Consider the following 6716-nt stretch of genomic DNA (forward strand, 5'->3'; position numbering starts at 1 on the left):
CGTGCAGTCATTCGTTTGTTTACCACAGTGTTGAGGTATGCGTTGACAACCGAAGCTAGACTGCGATATCAGAAAGGCAAGAGCCATTGGTTTCGATTTTGCTGTTGCTTTATACCCTTGAAGTGCTGAAGTGTCATTTAAGATTTTTTATTCATTTATTTGAAAAAAAAGAAAAGAAAGGCTTGAAGAATGACATGGAATAGATGATCATATGCTAGAAAACGTCGTGTATATATTATCACATAGCTCTCTGAAATCATTGTACAAGAGGCAGCTATCGTGATTTGGGTGAGTGAAAATGTAGAGGGTAATCCAATAAAATAAGGGGCTGGAAGGATGTACACGACTCATGTGTACAACTCGCCCCTTTCCTCCTAATTATCCTCCTCCTTCTAACTCAATCAAACCGCCATGGCGCCCTCTTGGATGGCCCTAATTATGCTTCCCAGAGGAATGGTAAAACCCACCATGGCGCAACGGCATAGCCAGAAATTAGATTGCCGTTCTTTTCTTGATCATTGTCAGCAATTCTATTACACTCTCAGTAATTCAGGTACAACTTGTCGCGACATTGCAAAGCTGCGGCGGCAGAGAGTAGAGAGAATTATTTTAATGAGGAGCTGGAGAGGTTTGCCTGGTACATAGTACACAAAGTAGGCGCCTAAAGGTATAGAACGAGTTCTACGTATGACGCACAATATCGTTTTTTTTCGTGGAGTAATAACACAGCATACAGAGAAAAGAAGGAGCATGCCAAGTGTGGGCAGTCGCTCTTTGCCATTGTTCGGCAATTCAGCTGTAGCACTTCGTTATCTTGGTTCCGGCAAGAAAGAAGCTAGAAGTAGGCATCTCTTGCGATCGCTATCCAAATGCGCATGTGCCTGATCCTGATGGGGGCTCTTTTCGTTTTCTTTCACATCGGTAGTGGACAATGGAGGTCTAGGAGTTCTAATCAGGAGAAGACACTTCTCTTAAGAGAAACAAGCTATCACCACCATCATCACCACCAACAAAAGGCGCCGCACAAGTGTAAGCTCACGTTTTCTTTTCAAAAGTTACACATTTTTATAATTGGTTCGATGACATTCAGGACCTATTCCAATAATCTTGCTCACAACGGAAGCTTCTTTCCAAGTTTAAAAATCAGCAGATCGCGCGTACAGTAGGAATCGATGAGATGCAATGCACGAATGAGGGAGGTTGATACGACACTTTAAAATCAGCACAATAATACGAGGCGTACGTAAATTATGCCGTACATGACTTCCATGTCCTGAATATCACGTTTGTGCCTGGAATTTATGTTCATCGTCCATTCACGCCACGTAGTGCCAAATGTGGTACACGTGAAGCTAGCGAAACGGCCACGAACGTGCTATCAGCGTAATATGTGTCATATCAGCGTAGCATGTGTTTTACATGACACACATGTCATGATTATCACGTTTGGAAGTGTCATCTAGCTTTTTCGTCTATTCACGTCACGTAATACCAAGCTTGGTATATGTGAAGCTAGCAAAACAGCCTCAAGTCCGCCATGAGCGTAGCATGTAGCCTTATTTGACATGACACGCCTATAATGATTATTATGTTCTGACGTGTCATTTGCCTTCTTCGTCCATTCACGTCGCGTAGTAACAAATTTGAGTGCTCAGATTTGCGTGCATGTTAAAGAACCCCAGGTGGTCGAAATTTCCGGAGCCCTCCACTACGGCGTCTCTCATATTCATATGGTGGTTTTGGGACGTTAAACTCCACATATCAATCAAATCATTGACAAATTTGGTATACGTGAACCTAGCAAAACGGCCATGAGTGCTTCAAGAGCGTGGTATGTACTCAAGGTATAACTTGACACGCATGTCATTAGTTCCATGTTAGAGGCTGTCACTTATGTTCGTCATGTATCTATGTCATTTCATACAAACTTTGCAATACGTCATGTGAACAAAATCACTGCAAGAGCAATCACTGCATGTTCAGTAAAAAAAAAGTGGCAGCTATGCCGCAAAGGCAAAACAATGAACGCAATAACAACAATTTGGAAGGACACGCGCAGAATGGAAAGCAGATCGAAACGTTCCCCGCGATTCTCACGCACAAATGACACACGAAACAAATATTGACAGGCACTGATGCACGCGAATCAGCGTCTCAGTTGTTGCTTCGCTGTGTCTGAAAAGCATGCGTTTTTCACAAAGGGAGACTGCAATAAGTGTAGTGATCTTTATGCGCCCGGTAATTGCAAGAGAATCGTTCCAGGTAAAGCCCGAGGCCAGCCAAGACAAACGAGCTTCTCTTCCCCCCCCCCCCCCCCCCGAGATAAGGTTGCGCGAGGAGTTTCGGTCCTCTCCTCTAAGCGGGGCGAAATACGCGTGGGAGAATAGATCGTGCGCCGCCTCATTGCGCTATCTTGCTGGTAATGCTGAAAACACAATTACCCGAGATGCGCGTCAGCAGCGGTAAGTGGTGATATAAATAGCTTTCCCTTTTAGTTGTGAGAGACGTGCTTCTCGGTGGCGCAGTGGTTAACGCGTCGCACTCACGGTTCAAAAGACCCAAGCTCGATTCCACACACCGAAGTCTTCTTCTGTTTTTTCTTAAATGTTCATATATATAGTTGCGTATACATATATGGTGAGTGATAGTAACGCCGGCAGCAAAATCCAGCCGAGAATGTTTATATTATTGCTATGATTGCTATCACAATAAAACACCAGAGCATCATTGCATGCTTTGCGCCTCACCAGGTTTATCCTCTTCGCAACGCAGATATGAGCGCCAATGTCAACGCCACCGCTAGCGTAAACGATAGCGTCAGTTGTTTAGCATCTACATGTCGTTCTTTAATGAAAGAGATGGTGTAATTTATTTGTGCCTGCGTCTGGAAGTCGCTCAGCAATGACCTCAAAGTGCATCAGCATTGACGGATTATTCATTCTTTTTTCGCAGGCCGTGGTAAACACGAGAAACTGAAAGAATGCATTAGCGGCGTATGTGGCGAAAAGAAATGTCAGGACCTGTGGTACAGGCCCGTAGGATGCGTCAGCAACTGTGAAACGGAATGTGTTTGCAAGAAAGCCTATTACCGAAGTAATGAAGGTATCTGCGTTTTGCGAGGGCAGTGCAAGAAACCCAGCAATTTTGTGAAACAGCCCACTTTGTCCTTGAAATTTCTGCATTAAAAACAAACACGGCAGTATTTCAGGAGAGAATCGAGGCTTGAAGAGATAAATGCTCTCTAGTACCAGGTGTTGTTGGAGCTAACAATTCGACAAGTCGTCTTATCTTGAAAGCAGTGACTAATGACCATATCAGTGTTTGATTAATTCCACCTCAAAAGCTACAATAATACCGTAATAATGTATTTTTTCAAGCATAAAAAATGTGCTCAACATGCGTGTAATAAATACTACTTTAGTATTATAGGCATTCTTCGATACGATTTATTCGGCGCACAAATATCGCAGCAGAGTTGATACTTGCCAAAGGCAGGTACGTATATATATATATATATATATATATATATATATATATATATATATATATATATATATATATATATATATATATATATATATATATATATATAGTCTTATATACCGGGTCGAAAAATGGCTTCCTAGGCCAGCGTGTCTGAGCCGTAGACCAGCCCGCACCAAACAGCTTCTCTCAACCGCGGATCAACATGTCTTTATGCCCTGTACACGCAATATTATTGTACAAGATAAGAGAGAAGTGAAACTCTGTGATAAAGACAAAACCTATGCTTTGTTGCATGATTTCTGGAAATAAATGCTTGAAGCATTCGAGTGTTATTCTGTTGAAATATTCTGGGGCACGCAAACTTAAAAATAATCTCATCGACATATGTAGCCGTATGAAGAGGCACGCATGAATGGTGGAGTACGCAGACGCCCCGCGGAGTGTGGACCTGCCACTAACTTGATGTGTGTGAATGTTCATGAGCGAAGCACCAGCACGCACTCAGCACCGATGTCTGTTTATGGCGCAAACCTGGCGTTGGCACTTTCATGCAAGCCTAATGCCTTGTCATCTATGGAAACATCCAGACATAAAGCAGGCAACGCAAGCGAACACTGCCAACATCATCAATGTTTTTTAGAACTACCACAAGCGTTCCTCATCCTCATCTGCTTCGGGCCTAAATTTTTGGCTGATAAGGTATCACGGGCGATCTAGAACCAAAAATTTTCTAAATATAATATACGTCAAATATCAAGGCGCCGGAATTTCCACCTGTAGAACATGAAATGCGACTATCTAGAGTACAATGGTGAAAGTTTTGCTGCCGCAGGAAAAATTCTTTAGCCATACTGTACCTGAGATCTAAATAACAAAACATTGTAGGCGGCTCAAGTAAATTGGGCTTTCATACTTTGCATAAATTGAAGTTTTATGTTTGGACGGCTATGAAATACAGAAAATAAAATTAAGAAGCATTGGTTAAGAATAACGTTTGTTTCAGTGCCCTTGTGTTCGCTGTTTATTGCTCCATGTATGCGTATACTTTGTAATGGCTCATCGTTATAAAAAATACTACACTTATTTACACCTTATCATTAATAAAGAAAAAGGTTCGACCTGTAAAGCTTTAAAAGTTTCTGCACGAGTTGGGAATCATCCCATGCGAACAGAAAATTAAACTGGAGGAATTACGTCCACAGAATAAAAGTACAAAAAATTATAGGTTAGCCATTATGCGTAGTTTAAACGAGATAAAGTCTCGATACCTATGAAACAGTGTGTCTGTATTCGGCCATTCGGAAGATGCAACAATGTTATACTACGCTAAATGGCGAGAAAGCCTGGCTATCCCGAAATTTTTCATCATTACATATTGATAAATTATAATCTGGAAGACCGTTGCTGTTTCTATGTCTTATCTAAGTGTATTCTCATTTCACGTTGCACCTGCCGCGGGATCAAAAATCGCGGTATTGAGTACCAGATGTGGTGGCCGTATCTTTGATGCTGGCTGAAATGCCAGACGGTTGTTTACGTAGACTTGGGTGCATATTAGGAATACCTTACATGTGGTCGAAATTTCGGTAACTTTCCTAATCATATCATCATGTTTTATTATGGAACCTGAAATATGGTTATTAAAGATGATAATCTTTTTTGGGGTACTTCGACGCTAAAATTTTGGTCTGTCTGTCTGTCTGTCTGTCTGTCTGTCTGTCTGTCTGTCTGTCTGTCTGTCTGTCTGTCTGTCTGTCTGTCTGTCTGTCTGTACATTTGTCTGTTTGTCCGCCGTAAGGATGCCCCAAATAATACCAAACAATACCCCAAACGACAAACCCTATCCGCAGCCGCCACCAACACTGCTCAAGTTCTAACGTTCATACTTGTGCGATTGTCAATTAAAAAGCAATTATTGCCCATATCTGTGCCCCCATAACAACACGTAAATATTTTGTATGTTTGTCTTTCTACTAGAGAAGGCATACAAAAGATTCTAAGAACCATAGCGTTAATCACGTTGCTCTCACAATGCAACGTGGCCCTCAAACAGGCAAGTGTTTCGAACGCTTTGCTAAGACGACACTGTGGCGACACCTGCCCATTGCTTTGCGTTCTAGATCTTATCGCTTCCAAGACGGGTGGGTACGTCGTCCTTTGTTTTCAAACATAACTGCCAGATAGTGCTCGTGTCTAACGTGCCTTGATGCGCTTGTTCGCCTTCGCTGCACGAATCAAGGCTCTCCAACGCAGAACCTCCAGAGTACAATTCACCAAGTTTCTCGCAGAACATCAAATAAACGTTTTGTTCACTCTCCCCAGACGCAACACTATCGTCTTTTGAAGACGTTTGCAGTGAAACATGTAGATACGGGGCCAAGTCTTTATTACATGCGACGTTCAGATATATCAACATGGCCTAGATATGGAAGTGAGACCATTGTTCTAGCATGTAGCAATCGAGCCATTGTGCTGCTAAGCACGTGGGTGAAGGCCTTGTTCCTGCAGCATGACCAAAGGAAACACTTAACAGGAAATAGTGAGCAATGCTAAGAAAATGAAAGAAATATATAGAAAAAATAAATAAAATGAGCAAGCTAGTGCCTCACGCAGGCATACGCCAGGCTTCGTTTGCCCTCATTTCGCCGAGAAGAGAATATAGGCTAATATCCAAACAAACAAAAAAACAGCCAGTTCTACGTATAGATTTCAAAATTTAGCCTTGATCAAAAAACACAAGAGAGACTGCTGGCCTATTAAATTCCCCACCTGAGAAGAAAGGAGGAAGGAAGAAACAAGCAAGCGGAAAAAGAGAAGGTTAAGCAATTCCTAAAGCAGATTGCAACCCTGTGCTGGGGTAAGAGGCTAGCGGAGTGAAATGTGTTAGAACAGAGCTGTGACAAAAAGAAAGGGCAATAAAAAATAAAAAATTGAAAGGAACTATATAATTGCACTGCTGAAAGTTTGTCGCTAAAATCAGTTGCCCTCAAAAAATGTGATAACGCTTCCAAAACCTTCTGGGTAGATAATAGTCTCAGCAAGTGCCCCAGAAGCCTTTGTTCCGACAAAAAAAAAAGATCATGCTATGTATCTAGTGCATCAGCAAGGTTTGTCTTGTGTATTGAAATGGGTGCACTCACACAGAAGATGGGTGATCGCCTCGTCGCAGCAGCAGTTATTACACGTAGAGGTACTGGCAATTCCAATAATTAAAGAGTTCGCATTTGTAA

At 42.0% G+C, this 6716-nt stretch overlaps 1 long non-coding RNA gene across 1 annotated transcript; it reads left to right on the forward strand.

The window, feature by feature from the left end:
• Positions 1–776: 776 nt before the first annotated feature.
• Positions 777–3215, forward strand: LOC142766849 (uncharacterized). The gene is made up of 2 exons (XR_012884614.1): positions 777–1029; positions 2953–3215. It is a non-coding gene; the product is annotated as an uncharacterized LOC142766849 (long non-coding RNA).
• Positions 3216–6716: the final 3501 nt, after the last annotated feature.

Source organism: Rhipicephalus microplus, chromosome 7 (genome assembly GCF_043290135.1).
Source record: "Rhipicephalus microplus isolate Deutch F79 chromosome 7, USDA_Rmic, whole genome shotgun sequence".
Taxonomy (NCBI): Eukaryota; Metazoa; Arthropoda; class Arachnida; order Ixodida; family Ixodidae; genus Rhipicephalus; species Rhipicephalus microplus.